Genomic DNA, 20,208 nt, shown 5'->3' on the forward strand with positions numbered 1-20,208 from the left:
CCTGGTGAATCAGTGAGTGGTGAGTGAATGTGAAGGCCTAGGATGTTACTGTTCACTACTGTAAATTTTATAAACATTATATGCTTGGGTTACACTAAATTTATTTTAAAATTTTCTTTCTTCAATAATAAATTAACCTTAGGTTACTGTAACATTTTTACTTTATAAACTTTTAATTTTTTAAATTTTTTTGATACTTTTCTAATAACACTCAGCTTAAAACACAAACACATTGTACCACTACAAAAATATTTTCATTTATATCCTCATTCTATAAGCTTTTTCCTATTTTCATTTTTTTACTGTTTAATTTTATTGTTAAAAATAATACACAAACACACACATTATCTTAGGCCTACACAAGATCACGATCATCAATATCACTGTTATCCACCTCCGCATCTTGTTCCACTGGAAAGCCTTCAAGGACAATGATACATGGAGCTGTCATCTCCAATGATAACAATGCCTTTCTCTGGAATACCTCTTGAAGGGCCTATGCGAAGCTGTTTTACAGTTCACTTTGTTGTTATTGTTGTTGTTGAGACAGAGTCTTGCTTTGTTGCCCAAGCTGGAGTGCAGTGGTGCAATCTGAGATCCATCCAAGTTTTTTCAGGTATCAAAATAGATTATTCCTTTTGAATATTTGACTAGTATTCCATATTATGGATGCAGGACAGTTGTTGAACCATTCATCAATTACAGGATATTTTAGTTCTTTACAGTTTTGGAATATTACAAATAAAGCTGCTATAAAAAATAGTATACACATTTTTATATGGACATAAATTTTCATTTCTCTGGGATAAATGCCTATAAGTGTAATTGTTTTTTAAACTTTTTATTATAGAATATTTTAAAAATATACAGAAGTACAGAGAGCAACAGAATAAATCCTCATATCCATCGCCAGTTTCAAGTTATGACACCTTAGCAGACAGTCTGGTTTCCTCTGTCCCCTACCCACACCCATTGCCTCTCCTGCAGACTCTGTTGATGCAGTTATTTCATATAATTTGTATATTTCTTGGTGTTTCCAAAAAGTATAGACTCTTTTTAAAGGTATAGTAACAATACAATTATCACACCCCAAAAGAACAATAATTCCTTAATATCAATTGATATCTAGTGAGTGTTCAAATCTACCTAGTTATCTCTTAATTGTTTTTAAAGATTTCCATATCCAAATCCAGTAAGGTCCATACCTACTGTTAGCAGATATGTCTCCTAAGTCTTTTTTGACACACAGCTATTCATTTTTTTCCTTCCTTAAAATGTATTTGTTGAAGAAATGGGTGATTTTTTTTTTTTGGCTTTTGTTTTTGTTTGTCTGTCTGTGCTGTAGCATTTCCCCCAAGCCTGAGTTCTGCAGATTGCATTCCTGTTGTATTCTTTATTATTATTATTATTATTATTATTATTATTATCATTATTATTATAGTTTAAGTTCTGAAATACATTTACAGAATGTGCAGGTTTGTTAGATAGGTATACATGTGCCATGGTGGTTTGCCGCACCCATCAACCTGTCATCTACATTAGATAGTTCTCCTAATGCTATCCATCCCCTAGCCCCTCGCACACTTCAGCATATAGTTGGATATTTGTCTTTAATCTCCTTTACCAATCTCTGTATTTAATTGGTGTATGTAGGTCCTTTACATTATATGTAATTTGTGGTGTTTTATAGCTTAAGTCTGTCACTTTAGTTTTACTTTTCTGTTTGTGTTCTCTGTTTTTTGTTTGTTTTTGTTTTCTTTTTCTGCCTTCCTGTGAATTTTTTGAACATTCTTAAAATTCCATTTGATTTATCTGGAGATTTTGAGTATATTTCTTTGCATAGCTTTTTCACATAACCTTGTTGCTCTAGATATTACATTATATATAAATTACCTATCATAGCCTATTAATATCAACATTTTACCAGTTCAAGTATAATATAAAAACCTTACCTCCCTTTACATGCCTTTACCCTCTCTGATTTTCAATAAATTTTCAAAAATATTTAGTCTACATATATTGAGAACCACGTTGGAGAGTGTAATAATATTTGCTTCATCTGTCAAACATAATTTAGACAACTCAAGAGGATAAGAAAAATCCATTGTATTTACACATATTTTTACACTTTCTGTTGTTTATGTCTTTTGCCTGATATTGCAAGTCTCCTTCTTTTATTCTTTCTTATCTGTTTAGAGAACATTCTGTAGCCAGTATTCTATTTTTTTCATAAGTTATTGGGTGCAGGTGGTATTTGTTTACATAAGTTCTTTAGTGGAGACTTGTAAGAACCTGGTGCACTCATCACCTGAGCAGTATACACTGCACCATATTTGTTGTCTTTTATCCCTCGGCCACCTCCCACTCATCCCTCCAATTCCCCAAAGTCCATTGCATCATTCTTATCATCATTCTTATGCTTTTCCGTACTCAAAGCTTAGCTCTCACATATCAGTGATAACATACGATGTTTGGTTTTCCATTCCTGAGTTACTCCACTTAGGATAATATTCTCTAATCTCATCCAGGTGATTGCAAATGCTGTTAATCCATTCCTTTTTATGGCTGAGAAGCATTCCATCATATATATATATATATATATATATATATATATATATGATGTATATATATATATGATGTATATATATATATACGATGCTATATATATATACACATATGATGCTATATATATATACATATGACGCTATATATATATATATATACACACATATGATGCTATATATATATATGCCAGTTTCTTTATCCACTCATTGATTGATGGTCATTTGGGTTGATTCCACGATTTTGCTATTGTTGATTGTGCTGCTATAAACATGTGTGTGTAAGTATCTTTTTTTCTATCTCTGAGTAGATACCCAGTAATGGGATTTCTTGTATACAGAAACTTTGCTGAATTTTTTTTTAATCAGTTCTAGGAGCTTCCTGGAGGAGTCCTTAGGGTTTTCAAGGTAAACGATAATATCGTCAGCAAACAGGGATAGTTTGACTTCCTCTTAGCTGATTTGGATGCCCTTCATCTCTTTCTTATTTCAAATTACTCTGGCTAAGACTTCCAGTTGAAGAGGAGTGGTGAAAGTGAGCATCTTTGTCTTTTTCCCATTCTCAGGAGTAATGCTTTCTAATTTTCCTGATTCAGTATTATGTTGGCTATTGGTTTGTCATAGATGCCTTTTATTACATTAAGTTGTGTCCCTTGTATGCCGATTTTACTGAAGGTTTGGATCATAAAAGGATTCCGAATTTTGTCAAATGCTTTTTCTGCATCTATTGAGATGATCATGTGATTTTCTTTTTAATTCTGTTTATGTGGTGAATCACATGTATTGACTTGTGTATGTTAAACCATCCCCGCTATGAAAACCATTGATCATGGTGGACTATCTTTTGGATATGTTTTTTGATTCGTTAGCTAGTATTTTATTAAGGATTTTAGCATCTATGTTCACCAAGGATATCAGTATGTATTTTTCTTTCTTTTTTTTGGTTGTGTCCTTTCCTGGTTTGGGTATTAGGGTGATGCTGGCTTCATAGAATGAATTAGGGAGGGCTCCTTCTTTCTCTATCTTGTGGAATAGTGTCAAAAGGATTGGTACCAATTCTTTGAATGTCTGATAGAATCCTGCTCTGAATCTGTCTGGTCCTAGACTTGTTTTGTGTTGGTAATTTTTTAATTACCATTTCAATCTCTCTGCTTGTTATTGGTCTGTTCAGGGTATCTAATTCTTCCTGATTTAAGCTAGGGGGGTTTTATTTTTCCAGGAATTTACCCATCTCTTTCTAGGTTTTCTAGTTTATGTTTGTAAAGGTGTTCATAGTAGCCTTGAATGATCTTTTGTATTCAGCGGTGTCAGTTATATCTCTTTCTTTGTTTCTTGGTGAGGTTATTTGGATTTTCTCTCTTTTCTTGGTTAATCTTGCTAGTGGTCTATCAATCTTGTTTATCTCTCCAAAGAATCAGCTTTTTGTTTTCATTTATCTTTTGTACTGTTTTTTTTCTTTCAATTTCATTTAGTTCTGCTCTGATCTTAGTTATTTCCTTTCTTCTGCTGGGTTTGGGTTTGGTTTGTTCTTGTTCCTTGAGGCATAACCTTAGATTGTCTGTTTTGTGCTCTTTCAGACTTTTTGATGTAGGTGTTTAGGGCTATGAACTTTCCTCTTAGCACTGCCTTAGCTGTATCCCAGAGGCTTTGATTTGCTGTGTCAATATTGTCATTCAGTTTGAAGAACTTTTTAATTTCCATCTTGATTTCATTATTGACCCAATGCTCATTCAAAAGCAAGTTATTTAATTTCCATGTATTTTCATGGCTTTGAGGGTTCCTTTTGGAGTTGATTTCCAATTTTATTCTACTATGGTCTGAGAGAGTGCTTGATATAATTTCAATTTTCTTAAATTTATTGATGCTCATTTTATGGCCCATCGTATGGTCTATCCTGGAGAAAGTTCCATGCACTGTTGAATAGAATATGTATTCTGTGGTTGTTGGGTGAAGTGTTCTGTATATATCTGTTAAGTCCATTTGTTTCAAAGTATAGTTTAAATCCATTGTTTCTTTGTTGACTTTCTCTCTTGATGACCTGTGTAGTGCTGTCTGTGGAGTATTTAAGTCCCCCACTTTTTTTGTGTTGCTGTCTATCTCATTTCTTATGTCATTAGTAATCATTTTATAAATTTGGGAGCTCTAGTGTTAGGTGCATATAAGTTTAAGACTGTGATATGTTCCTGTTGGACGAGGTCTTTTACCATTATATAATGCCCTTCTTTGTCTCTTTTAACCACTGTTGCTTTAAAGTTGTTTTGTCTGATATAAGAATTGCTACCCTTGCTCACTTTTGGTGTCAACTTGCATGGCACGCCTTTTTCCACCCCTTTACTTTAAGTTTATGTGAGTCCTTATGTGTTAGGTGAGTCTCCTGAAGGCAGCAGATAGTCGATTGGTAAATTCTTATCCATTCTGCAATTCTGTATCTTTTAAGTGGAGCCTTTAGGCCATTTACATTCAATGTTAGAGTTGAAATGTGAATTACCATTGCATTCATCATGCTTGTTGTTGCCTGCATACTTTGCTTTTTGTTTTTGCTTTTTAACTTGTATTTCTGTTTTATAGGTCCTGTGTGCTTTATGCTTTAAAATTATTCTGTTTTGATATATTTCTAGGATTTGTTTCAAGATTTAGAGCAACTTTTAGAAGTTCTTGTAGTGGTGGCTTGGTAAAGGCAAATTCTTTCAACATTTGTCTGAAAATGACTGTATCTTTTCTTCATATACGATGCTTAATTTTGCTGGATACAAAATTATTGGTTGAAGATTGTTTTGTCTGAGGAGGTTGAAGAGAGGACCCCAATCCCTTCTAGCTTGTGGGGTTTCTGCTGAGAAGTCTGCTGTTAATCTGATAGGTTTTCTTTATCGGTTACCTGGTGCTTCTGTCTCATAGCTCTTAAGGTTCTTTCTTTGTCTTCACTTTGGATAACCTGTTGACAATGTGCCTAGGTGAAGATCTTTTTTTTTTTTTTTTTTTTTGGTGATCTTTTTGCAATGAATTTCCCAGATATTCTTTGGGCTTCTTGTATTTGCATGCCTAGGTCTCTAGCAAGGCCAGGAAAGTTTTCCTCAGTTATTCCCCCAAATATGTTTTCCAACTTTTAGGATTCTCTTCTTCCTCAGGAACTCCACTTGTTCTTAGATTTGTTCGTTTAATATAATCCCAAACTTCCTGTATACTTTGTTCATATTTTCTTATGCTTTTTTTCATTGTCTTTGTTGGATTGGGTTAATTCAAAGACCTCGTCTTTGAACTCTGAATTTCTTTCTTCTACCTGTTCAATTCTATTGCTGAGACTTTCAGAGCATTTCACATTTCTAAAATTGTGTCCAATGTTTCCCAAAGGTTTTACTGTTTTCTCTTTTAAGCCATCTATTTTGTTGAATATTTCTCCCTTCACTTCTTGTATCATTTTTTGGATTTCCTTGCACTGGGCTTTGCCTTTCTCTGGTCCCTCCCTGCTTAGCTTAATAGCTAACCACCTGAATTCTTTTTCAGGTAAGTGAGAGATTTCTTCTTGGTTTGGATCCATTGATGGTGAACTAGTGTAATTTTGAGGGGGTGTTGATAAGACTTGTTTTGTCATATTACCAGGGTTGTTTTTCTGGTTCCTTCCCATTTGGATAGGCTCTGTCAGAGGGAAGGTCTAGGACTGAAGGTTGTTCAGATATTTCTGTACCACAGGGTGTTCTCTTGATATAGTACTCTTCCCCTTTTCTTGTGGTTGTAGCTTCCTGTGAGCTGAACTGCAGTGATTGTTGTCTCTCTTCTGGGTCTAGCCATTCAGCGAGTTTACCCAGCTCCTGGCTGGTGTTGGGGGATTCTGCAAAGAGTCCTGTGATGTGAACATTTATGGGTCTCTCACCCATGGATTCCAGCGCCTGTTCCAGTGGAGGTGGTGGAGGGTGCAATGGACTCTGTGAGAGTTGTTAGCTTTGGAAGGATCATCAGGTGGGGCTGGAGTTATTTGTGTCTGAGCTCAGACTCTCCTTGAGCAGGTCTTGCTTCAGCTGCTGTGAGTGATGGGGTGAGATTCCCAGGTCACTGGAGTTGTGTGCCTAGGAGGATTATGGCTGCCTCTGTTGAGTAATGCAGGTTGTCAGGGAAGTGGGGAAAAGCTGGTAGTCACAGGCATCACCCACCTCCCATGGAAACTGAAGGGCTGGTTTCACTCCCACCATGCCACCAGCAACAGCTCTGAGTTTATTCCCAGATGGAGGGCAGAGTTGAAAACTTGCCCGACGTTGTACCAAAACAAAGATATGGATGAATGGAACAGAACAGAGCCCTCAGAAATAAAACCAAACATCTACAAAAACCATCTGATATTTGAGAAACCTGACAAAAACAAGAAATGGGGAAAGGATTCCCTATTTAATAAATAGTGCTGGGAAAACTGGCTAGCCATATGGAGAAAGCTGAAACTGGATCCCTTCCTTACACCTTATACAAAAATTAATTCAAGATGGATTAAAGACTTAAATGTAAAACCAAAAACCATAAAAACCCTAGAAGAAAACCTAGGTAATACCATTCAGGATATAGGCATGGGCAAGGACTTCACGACTGAAACACCAAAAGAAATGGCAACAAAAGCCAAAATAGACAAAGGTATCTAATTAAACTAAGGAGCTTCTGCACAACAAAAGAAACTACCATCAGAGTGAACAGGCAACCTACAGAATGGGAAAACATTTTTGCAATCTACTCATCTGACAAAGGGCTAATTTCCAGAATCTACAAAGAACTCAAACAAATTTACAAGAAAAAAATCAAACAATCCCATCAAAAAGTGGGCAAAGGATATGAACAGACACTTCTCAAAAGAAGACATTTATGCAGCCAAGAGACACATGAAAAAATGCTCATCATCACTGATAATCAGAGAAATGCAAATCAAAACCACAATGAGATACCATTTCACACCAGTTAGAATGGTTATCATTAAAAAGTCAGGAAACAACAGGTGCTGGAGAGGATGTGGAGAAATAGGAACACTTTTACACTGTTGATGCGACTGTAAACTAGTTCAACCATTGTGGAAAAGAGTGTGGTGATTCTTCAAGATCTAGAACTAGAAATACCATTTGACTCAGCGATCCCATTACTGGGTATATACCCAAAGGATTATAAATCATGCTGCTATAAAGACACACTCACACGTATATTTATTGTGGCACTATTCACAATAGCAAAGACTTGGTACCAACCCAAATGTCCAACAATGATAGACTGGATTAAGAAAATGTGGCACATATACACCATGGAATACTATGCAGCCATAAAAAATGATGAGTTCATGTCCTTCGTAGGGACATGGATGAAGCTGGAAACCATCTTTCTGAGCAAACTATCACAAGGACAGAAAACCAAACGCCGCATGTTCTCACTCATAGATGGTAATTGAACAATGAGAACATTTGGACACAGGGTGGGGAACATCATACACTGGGGCCTGGTGTGGGGTGGGGGAAGAGGGGAAGGATAGCATTAGGAGAAATGCCTAATGTAAATGATGAGTTAATGGGTGCATCACAGCAACATGGCACATGTATATATATGTAACAAACCTGCACATTGTGCACATGAACCCTAGAACTTAAAGTATAATAAAAAAGTTAAAAAAAGTAAAAAGAAAACTTGCCCGACGCTTTCCACCTCCCAGCTGCAAAAGAAAAGGGCTTTAGTTCTTCCCCCATCTGTGAAATCTGCAAGCGGGATTCGTACCCTCCCCAAGTTCTGGCCAGGGGGCTTCTTGCCCAGCTCAAACTGTTACAAAGTTCAGCTGGGGAAGTCCTTCTCCCAGTTGCGGTTTTACACCCTGCTTCTCTGGCCTCCCTCCTAATGGATCCCTGTGGTGCCAAGCAGGAATGGGCTACTTGGGGATTGCAAACAGACCTTCAGCTTCTCTAGTGGGGGTGTGCGTTCGGGAAAGGAGGGTCTCCCTCTCCCACTTCTGCAGTTGGGGCACTCAGAGTATTTGTGGTGTCTCCCAGATTCTGCGGGAGCAGTCCACTTCCTTCAGAGGGTGTGTGGGTCTTTTCAGGACTGCTGGTTTGTTCTTGCAGTGGATCTGAAGCTAAAATTCACAATGAAAGCCTCCGCAATGCTGCTGTATCTGGAGCTGCAGTCTAGTCCTGCCTCCTGTCCGCCATGATCTACCCAACCAATATTTTAAATAAAGTCTGCAGGCAACAAATTCTTTTAGTTTCTTTTCCTCTTAGAATATCTTGTTCTGCCTTTTATTCCTGAAGGATATTTTAGTGTATGCAAAATTCCAGGTTGATAGTTACCTCTTATTCCAGAACTTGAAAAATGTTGTGCCTCTTCCTTCTGGCCTCCACGGTTTCGAAAGATAAATCTTCTCATTCATATTGGTAAAGTGTCATTTCTGCCCCAAAATACTCAATTTTTTTGTCTTTAGTTTTCAAAAGTTTGACTCTGATGTGTCTTGTCATAAATTCCTTTGTGTTCATCCCATTTCAGTTCACTCAGCTTCTTGAAAAGATATATGTCTATATTTTTTGCTAATTTTGAGGATTTTACAGCCATTATTTCTTCAAATACTTTTTGAGACCCATCCTTCTTCTACTCTGTCTTTGGGACTCTGATGACAAAAATCTTTTGTTATAGTTCCACAGGTGTCTAAGGTTCTATTCATCTTTTTAAGTCTATTTTCTCTCTGTTGTTTAGATTAGGTAATATAATCTAGTTTATCTTCAAGTTCTCTCATTCATTCCTCTGATCTGTCCATTCTCCTGTTGAGCCAATCCATGAAGTTTTTTAAAAAAAATTTGAATATTTTGAGATACGTCCCATCAATAAGAGCTATTTATGACAAACACACAGCCAATATCATACTGAATGGGCAAAAACTGGAAGCATTCCCTTTGAAAACTGGCACAAGACAGGGATGTCCTCTCTCACCACTCCTATTCAACATAGTGTTGGAAGTTCTGGCCAGGGCAATTAGGCAAGAGAAGGAAATCAAGGGTATTCAATTAGGAAAAGAGGAGGTCAAATTGTCCCTGTTTGCAGATGACATGATAGTATATCTAGAAAACCCCATTGTCTCAGCCCAAAATCTCCTTAAGCTGATAAGCAACTTCAGCATAGTCTCAGGATACAAAATCAATGTACAAAAATCACAAGTATTCTTATACATCAATAACAGACAAACAGAGAGCCAAATCATGAGTGAACTCCCATTCACAATTGCTTCAAAGAAAATAAAATACCTAGGAATCCAACTTACAAGGGATGTGAAAGACCTCTTCAAGGAGAACTACAAACCACTGCTCAATGAAATAAAAGAGGATACAAACAAATGGAAGAACATTCCATGCTCATGGGTAGGAAGAATCAATATCAGGAAAATGGCCATCCTTCCCAAGGTAATTTACAGATTCAATGCCATCCCCATCAAGTTACCAATGACTTTCTTCACAGAATTGGAAAAAACTACTTTAAAGTTCATATGGAGCCAAAAAAGAGCCCGCATCACCAAGTCAATCCTAAGCCAAAAGAACAAAGCTGGAGGCATCACACTACCTGACTTCAAACTATACTACAAGGCTACAGTAACCAAAACAGCATGGTACTGGTACCAAAACAGAGATATAGATCAATGGAACAGAACAGAGCCGTCAGAAATAACGCCACATATCTACAACTATCTGATCTTTGACAAACCTGACAAAAACAAGAAATGGGGAAAGGATTCCCTATTTAATAAATGGTGCTGGGAAAACTGGCTAGCCATATGGAGAAAGCTGAAACTGGATCCCTTCCTTACACCTTATACAAAAATCAATTCAAGATGGATTAAAGACTTAAATGTTAGACCTAAAACCATAAAAACCCTAGAAGAAAACCTAGGCATTACCATTCAGGACATAGGCATGGGCAAGGACTTCATGTCTAAAACACCAAAAGCAATGGCAACAAAAGCCAAAATTGACAAATGGGATCTAATTAAACTAAAGAGCTTCTGCACAACAAAGGAAACTACCATCAGAGTGAACAGGCAACCTACAAAATGGGAGAAAATTTTCGCAAGCTACTCATCTGACAAAGGGCTAATATCCAGAATCTACAATGAACTCCAACAAATTTACAAGAAAAAAACAAACAACCCCATCAAAAAGTGGGCGAAGGACATGAACAGACACTTCTCAAAAGAAGACATTTATGCAGCCAAAAAACACATGAAAAAATGCTCACCATCACTGGCCATCAGAGAAATGCAAATCAAAACCACAATGAGATACCATCTCACACCAGTTAGAATGGCAATCATTAAAAAGTCAGGAAACAACAGGTGCTGGAGAGGATGTGGAGAAATAGGAACACTTTTACACTGTTGGTGGGACTGTAAACTAGTTCAACCCTTGTGGAAGTCAGTGTGGCGATTCCTCAGGGATCTAGAACTAGAAATTCCATTTGACCCAGCCATCCCATTACTGGGTATATACCCAAAGGACTATAAATCATGCTGCTATAAAGACACATGCACACGTATGTTTATTGCGGCATTATTCACAATAGCAAAGACTTGGAACCAACCCAAATGTCCAACAATGATAGACTGGATTAAGAAAATGTGGCACATATACACTATGGAATACTATGCAGCCATAAAAAATGATGAGTTCATGTCCTTTGTAGGGACATGGATGAAATTGTAAATCATCATTCTCAGTAAACTATCACAAGAACAAAAAACCAAACACCGCATATTCTCACTCATAGGTGGGAACTGAACAATGAGAACACATGGACACAGGAAGGGGAACATCACACTTCGGGAACTGTTGTGGGGTGGGGGGAGGGGGGAGGGATAGCATTGGGAGATATACCTAATGCTAGATGACAAGTTGGTGGGTGCAGCGCACCAGCAAGGCACATGTATACATATGTAACTTACCTGCACGTTGCGCACATGTACCATAGAGCCTAAAGTATAATAATAATAATAATAATAATAAAGAAAAAAATTAAAAAAAAATTTGAATATTGTATTTTCATATAAATATATAATTTCAACTCATAAAGCTTAGAGCCAGGTACAGCTCTTGGCTTTCCTATCACTGTAAGTATATACCTACTCTCCTGTCACTGTAAGTTTACACTTTGTGGCTAAATTTAAGGATTTAGCCACAAAGTGTAAACTTACAGTGATAGGGGAGCCTATAATAGGGATATTTTATCTAATGAGGGGTTTAGAAAAGGTTTCTTGGGAAAAATTATGACTGAGCTGAAGTTCTAAAGAGTTAACTGTGTAGCATTAGAGAAAACAATAAGGGCCAGCATGGTAAGGGTATAGTGCATGCAAAAAGTGAAGAGGAGATAAGTGTAAGATGAGGATAGAAGCCATGGGGCTATTGGCAAGAAGAAAAATTTGATGTGCATTCTAATTGTGATTGGTACCAGAGGAAGGTTTTAAGCAGAGAAGTGACAGGATATGATTTGATTTTAATGCTCTCTTTGGCTTTGCAGTGAGGAGAGGACAAGGAAGAATTGGAAGAAGAGAGATCAATGCAGGTGATGGTGGCTTGGATTCGGGTACCAGGGTTGAAGTAAAGGTAGAAGCAAATAGATAAATGCAGAATCTGTTTTGGAGTTAGAACCAACAGAATTTCATAAAAGGTTGGCAATAAGGAGTGAAGGAGAGGGAAAGGGGTGTCAGAGCCTGACAACAAACTACTTCATAAATATCTTTGTAGTATTCCCACAATGTTTACCTTTACTCATAATTCCTAAAATACTTTTACATTTATTTACTCACCTGAGCCTCACAACCTGAGTGGTAGTGGTCCTTACTCACCAGCAACACTACCGTTTGGTAGATTTAAAAATTTACTCATGAAAGTGAGTGATTTGCACAAAGTTGAACAGCAAGAAAAATGGGACATGACATTTCCTCACTCCAAGATAAATGAGTTTTAGTTAAGTATTTTTATGCAGCTCCATATTGAACTAATTATTCTCAACATCAAGCCAAATTCTCTATGGTTGAAGCGCCTATATATAGTGCATGAGGGTCTACTTGTTCTCCCAACACACTCATCAGGCAAGAAGACTTTCCTGAAAGCTTCCCTTGTACAAAGTAAGTATTCTGACCTATTGTTCTTCAGAGTGATAATTGCTAGGAGTGTCTATTCTAAAGCTCCCTAGTTTAGATAACTACTACAAAGGCATTTGCAAGGTAGACACCATGCAAGGATTCAGTTTTTCACATGGGTCTACTCATCTGTGGGCCTTACTACCAAGACCCAGTGTCACTTCCACTACTGGAAGAAGGAAAAATGGTTTCCCTGCCCCAGTCAGAGTTCAGCAATATGTACCAAATGCCTTCAAAATGCCTATCTTCTTATACCCTATAATTCCACCTTGAGAAATTACAAAAGTGTATATATATGGTTCAACACCATGTTGTATATATCATTCAGCAAACTAGAAATAGAAGGAAACTTATTCTGCTAGATACACAGCATCAATGAAAACTCCACAGCTAGTGTCACACTTAATGATGAAAGACTGAAAACTAACCCCTATTATCAGGAAGAAGACAAAGATGTCCACTCTAGAATACTTTCATTTAACATTACAGTGGAGGCTGTAGCACGTAAGCAAGAAAAAACTTTTTAAAGACACCAAGATTGGAAAGGAATATATGAAACTATCTCTTCACAGATGACATAATCTTGTATGTTGAAATTGGTAAATAATCAACAAAAAACTATTAGAAATATTAAACAAATTCAGCAAGATTTGAGGATACAACCTCTGTGTAAAATAATCAAATCTATTTCTATATGTATCAACAAACAATCCAAAATTAAATTAAGAAAGCAATTACATTTACAATAACATTAAAAAAAAGTCTGCTTGCCTCAAACCATGGGAGAAACCCCTCTCTCTCTGAATTTTTCCCCCAAATTTTAATAGCAACTTTCTAGGCTTCCTCTGTGTCTTTACCAATGGCTACTTACATGTCTTACCAAGAAGACTCCAGAAAAGTAATTCTGGTAGTATGACAAAACAGTGTTCTATAATCCCCAAAAGATCACAGTTGCTCCCAAGCAATGGACTTAAACAAAGAAGAAATCTCTAAAATTCCGGACAAAGAATTCAGAGGGTTGATTATTAAGCTCCTCAAGGAGATACCAGAGAAATGCAAAAACCAACTTAAAGAAATTTAAAAAATAATATAGGATATGGATGACAAATGCTCCAGAGAAATAAGTATAATAAAGAAAAAAAATCACAACTTCTGGAAATGAAAGATACACTTGGGGAAATACAAAATGTAGTAGAAAGTTTCAATAATAGAGTAGAATAAGGAGAAGGAAGAACTTCAGAAGTCAAACACAAGGTTTTCAAATTAACCAAATTAGACAAAAAGAAAAAAGATTTTAAAAATTAACAAAGCCTCCAAGAAATATGGAATTATGTAAAACAGCACAAACCTAAGCATAACTGGTGTTCCTGAGAAAGAAGAGGAATCTAAAAGTCTGGAAAACTTATTTGAGGGAATAATTGAGGAAATCTTTCCTGGCCTTGCTAAAGATCTAGGCATCCAAATACAAGAAACTCAGAGCACTCCATAGAAATTCAACCCAAAAAGATTATCACCAAATCGCATAGTCATCAATTTATTTAAAGTCAAGATGAAGAAAAGAACTTAACAGCTGTGAGACAAAAGTATCAGGTAACCTCTTAAAAATCCCTATCAGATTAACAGTAGATTTGACAGGAGAAACCTTCAAGCCAAAATGGATTGGGGTCCTATTTTTAATCTCCTTAAACAAAATAATTGTCAGCCAAGAATTTTCTATGCAGCAAAACTAAGCTTTATAAATGAAGGAAAGATAAAGTCTTTTTCAGACAAACTAATGCTGAGAGAATGCACCACTACCAAGCCAGCAGTACAGAAAATGCTAAAAGGAGTACTAAATCTAAAAACAAAACCTCAAACTACACCAAAGTGGAACCAACTTATAAAGCTCATAAGGCTTATAAAACATAACACAATGAAAAAAAACAAGGTATTTAGGCAACAACTGACATGATGAATAGAACAGTACCTCAAATTTCAATACTAGCATTGAATTTCAGTAGCCTACATCTTTCACTTAAAAAATACAGAATGACAGAATGTATAAAAATTCATGAGCCAAGTATCTGCTGTCTTCAAGAGACTCATCTAACACATAAGGACTCTTAAACTTAGGGTAAATTGGGGTGGAAAATGATATTCCACACATATGGAAGCTAAAAGCAAGCAGGAGCAGCTATTCTTATATCAGACAAAACAGACATTAAAGCAGCAACAATGAAAAAAGTCAAAGAGGGACATTATACAATCATAAAAGAATTAGTCTGAAACAAAAATGTTACCATTCTAATTATATATGCACCTAACACTGGAATTCCCAAATTCATAAAACAATTACTACTACACCTAAGAAATGAGATAGACAGCAACACAATAATAGTGGGGGACTTCAGTACTCCACCAACAGCACTAGACAGCCCATCAAGACAGAAAGTCAACAAATAAACAATGGACTTAAACTATACGATAGAATAAATGGACTTCACAGGTATTTACAGAACATTCTACCCAACAGTGGCAGAAAGTACATTGTTTTCATCAGCACATGGATCATTCTCCAAGATAGACCATATGATATCAAGGCCACAAAACAAGTCTCAATAAATTTAAGAAAATCAATATCATATCACATAGCCTCTCAGAACACAGTAAAATAAAATGAAATTAACTTATAAAGGAACCCTCAAAATTATACCAATACATGGAAATTAAATAGTATACTTTTGAATGATCTTTGGGTCAACAATGAACTCAAGATGGAAGTTAAAAAATTATTAGAACTGAATAATAGTGACACAATTTATCAAAACCTCTGGGATACAGCAAAAGTGAGGAAAGTTTATAGCATTAAATACCTACATCAACAAGTCTGAGAGAGCACAAATAGAAAATCTAATGTCACACCTCAAAGAACTATAGAAATAAAAACAAACCAAACCCCAAACCCAGTAGAAAAAAAAAGATCAGAGCAGAACTAAATGAAATTGAAACCAAAAGAAATTACAAAAAATAAATGAAACAAAATGCTATTCGCCAAATATATATATTATCATATCATCAGTAAACAGTGACAGTATGACTTCCTCTTTTCCAATTTGAATGCCCTTTATTCTTCCTCTTTTTTGGTTGCTCTGGCCAGGACTTCCAGTACTATGTTGAATAGAGGTAGTAAAAGTGTGCATCCTTGTCTTTTTCTAGTTCTCATGGGGAATGCTTTAAATTTTTCCTCATTCAGTATGATGTTGGCTGTTGGATTGCCATAGGTGACTTTGAGGTAAGTCTCTTCTATGCTTTTTGTTGAGGGTTTTAATCATAAAAGGATGCTGTATTTTATCAAATGCTTTTTCTGGATCTGTTGAGATGATCACATGGTTTTTGTTTTTAATTCTGTTTATGTAATGTATCACATTTGTTGATTTGTGTATGTTAACTATCCCTGCATCTCTAGTATGAATCCACTTGATCATGATGAATTATCTTTTTGATATGTTGTTGGATTCACCTAACTAGTAGTTTCTTGAGAATTTTTGCATCTATGTTCATCAGGGACACTGGTTTGTAATTTCATTTTATTGTTTTTATTTTTATTTTTTTCTGCAGTTTCTATCATGTTATTTTGACAAATTTATTATAAAAAGGACAATTTGCTGAAAGTAAACTTTGCTTACTTTTTAAACATAAATTATAATCATGAGTATATTTCCACAATTTAGAGTAAACTGAAGGAGCTATTTAAATAAATGGAAATGCAAATGTCTTATTTCATATCTTGTGAATATTGAAATCTGCTAGAAGCTGAGACTTAAAAGGCCATACTGGTTCTGCTTTTGCTGTTTCGGAACACTGCCCAGAGACTACATATAAAGAAACCCAGTTTAACCTCTCTAAGGATGAAAAATCACTTGGAAAGTGAGGCTCAAACAGCACCTCACCTGTCCAGCTCCCAACTTACTTACCAGCCAACCCAAGGAATCATGCTGACCCACAGAATTTTGAGAAATAAAATGGTGGTAAAGTCACTGAAGTTTGGAGGTTACTAGTCATGTGGCAGTAGATAGCTAATATTGTTGGTGATAAAATAATAATTACTTTAATTTTAAATCATATTTACTTGGCAATATTTATTATATTCTTGTAATTTTATTTTTTATGTCATTTCCTGCTTTTGGTAGCATATAGACTAATGGAACAGAATAGAGAACCCAGAAATAAAGCCAAATACTTACATCCAATTGATCTTTGACAAAGCATACAAAAGCATATAGTGAAGAAAGGACACCCTATTCAATAAATGATGCTGGGAAAATTGGCAAGCCACCTGAGGAAGAATGAAATTGGATCCCCTTCTCTCACCTTATACAAAAATCAACTCAAGATCAAAGACTTAAGTCTAAGACCTGAAACCATAAAAATTATAACAGATAACATTGGAAAACTCTTCTGGACATTGGCTTAGGTGAAGACTTCATGACTTAGCACCCAAAAGCTAATGCAACACAAACAAAAATAAATAAGTGGGACCTAACTAAACTGAAAAGCTTCTGCAGAGCAAAAGAAATAATCAGCAGAGTAAACAGACAACCCACAGAATAGGAGAAAATATTTGCAACCTATGCATTTGACAAATGACTAATATCCAGAATCTACAAGAAACTCAAACAAATCAGCAAAAAAAAAAAAATCCCACCTAAACGTGGTCAAATGACATTAACAGACAATTATCAAAAGAAGATATACAAACAGCCAGCAAATATACGAAAAAAAATGCTCAACATCTCTAATCATCAGGGAAATGCAAATTAATATGACAATGAGATACCAACTTATTTCTGCAACAATTACTATAATTAAAAAGTAAAAAAAACAATAAATGTTGGCATGGATGTGGTGAAGAAGGAACACTTTTACACTGATGCTGGGAATGTCAATTAGTACAACCACTATGGAAAATGGTATGCAGATTCCTTAAAGAACTAAAAAACTGCCATTCAATCAAGCAATCCCCCTACTGGGTATCTACCCAAAGGAAAATAAGTCATTATACGAAAAGATCACATACACACGTATGTTTATAGCAACACAATTCTCAATTGCAAATATATGCAACCAACCTAAGCATCCATCAACGAACAGGTGAATAAAGATGATGTGGTATATACGCACCATGGAAAACTGCTTAGCCATATAAAGGAATAAAATAATGTCTTTTGCAGCAACTTTGATGGAGCTGAAGGCCATTATTCTAAGTAAATCAGGAATGGAAAACTAAACATCATATTCTCTCACTTATAAGCAGAAGCTAAGCCATGAGGACGCAAAATATAAGAAAGATATAATCGACTTCGGAGACTTAGGAGGGAAGGTTGGAAGGGGGGTGAAGAATAAGAAGACTACATATTGGGTACAGTGTACAGTGCTCGGGCGACAGGTGCAATAAAATCTTTGAAATCACCTCTGAAAGAACTTATCCATGTAACCAAAACCACCTGTACCCTCAAAACTATTGAAATAAAATTTAAAAACAAATAAAAAAGGAAATTTTACCATTTGTGACAACATGGATCAACTTGGAAGGCATTATGCTAAGTGAAATAAGCCAGACACAGAACAAATACTACATAAGCCCTTTTGTATCAGGAATCTGAGATGATCAAACTAAGAGAAACAGTGAGTGGAATGGTGGTTGCCAGGATTTGGGAGTTGGGGGAAATGAGATGTTGGTCAAAGAGTACATAGTTTCAGTTTTGCAAGATGAAAACCTCCTAGAGATCAACTGTACAGCACAATGAATTGATTAACAATAATGTATTGTATACTGAAACATTTGTAAAGAGGTTAGATTGTGTGTCAAATGTCCTTTTCACAAAAAAAAGAGGGAGGATGGAAATTTTACAGATCGTAGATATGTTTATGGCATTTTTATGATGGTTTTATGGGAGTATATGTATTTTCAAACTCATTGACATGTATTCATTAAATATGTACAGTTTTTGGTATGTCAGTTATACTTCAATTTAAAAAAATTACAGAATAAATGAAGGTGGAGATATATTCCTAAAATATAAAAAAAATGATAAACTTGATGAGCAAATTACATTCCCAAATTTATAGAGCACTTGTCAGTTTTCAAAGAAATCTATTATTTGTAATTATGGCAAAATGCACATAACACAAAAGTTACTATCTCCACTATTTTAAGTGTATAATTCAGTAGTGTTAAGTACGTTCACATTGTTGAGCAACCATCACCACCATCCATCTCCAGTGCCCCTTCATCTTGTAAAACTGAAACTCCATCCATTAAACAATAACAGTCCAATCCCCCCTGCCCCCATCCCCTGTGAATTTGACTACTCTAGGCACCTCTTATGGAATCATATTGCATATGACCTTTTGTGACTGGCTTATTTCATTTAGCACAATGGCCTCAAGATTATTTCATGCTGCAGCATGTATCCGACTTTTCTTCTTTTTTTAAGGCTTAATAATATTCCTTTGTACGTCTAAACCACATTTTCTTCATCCACTCATCTGTCAATGAACATGGGTTGATTTCACTTTTGGCTATTTTGAATGCCACTATGAACATGGATATGGAAATATCTCTTTGAGAGCCTGCTTTTAATTATTTTTGATATATATCCAGAGGTAGAATTTTTGGATTATATATAGTAATTCTATTGTTAACTTTTAAGGGAACTGTCACACTGTTTTCATGGCAGTGGTACCATTTTGCAATACTACCAACAACGCACAAGTATTCCAATTTCTCTACATCCTTGTCAACACTTGTTATTTTCTCTTTTGTTTTCGTAGTAGCTATCCTAATGGATATGAGGTGGTATCTTCTTGTGGTTTTGATTTGCATCAGTGGTGTCAAACATTTTTCCATGTGCTTATCCATCATTTGTATATCTTCTTTGGAGAAATGTCTATTCAAGTTCCTGGACAAATTTTTAGTAAATTTGTTTGTCTGTTGTTGAGTTGTAGGAGTTCTTTACATATTCTGAATATCAACTTCTTATCATATGATACTAGATAATTTGAATAGTACATATTAAATTCTTAGCATAAGTATTTGAAGAGATTTAAGGCATGGTTTATAATTATTCCCAAGTCTATAACTGAGAAGACTAATGCTCAGAGATGAGAAGGGATTTTCCGTCACATAATGAGCCCATACATATAGCTATGGCTAGGAGCAAGTCTTCTGTCTTGCTGAATCTAGAATTTAGATCGTGCAGGACCCTTCAAGACCTTTGAATCTGAATACTGTACCTCATCTTACAGACAAAATATTGAGGCCTGAAATGCAGGAGAGATTTATACAAGGCCACACAGTGAGTCAGTTGCAGAACATTTTCTCAGACCCAAATTTCCCGACTCTGGTTGCCTTTCCACTCTACTCTCTAACAGAGAAAAATCTGACACAGTTGTAAAAGACTGTATCTTCTGTCTACCTTTTAAGGAATTTCCCTTTTTTTCAAATACCCAGTCCTCTAAAAATGAAAAATGGATGATAAG

The sequence above is a fragment of the Pongo abelii genome, chromosome X, assembly GCF_028885655.2.
Source record: "Pongo abelii isolate AG06213 chromosome X, NHGRI_mPonAbe1-v2.0_pri, whole genome shotgun sequence".
Lineage (NCBI taxonomy): Eukaryota > Metazoa > Chordata > Mammalia > Primates > Hominidae > Pongo > Pongo abelii.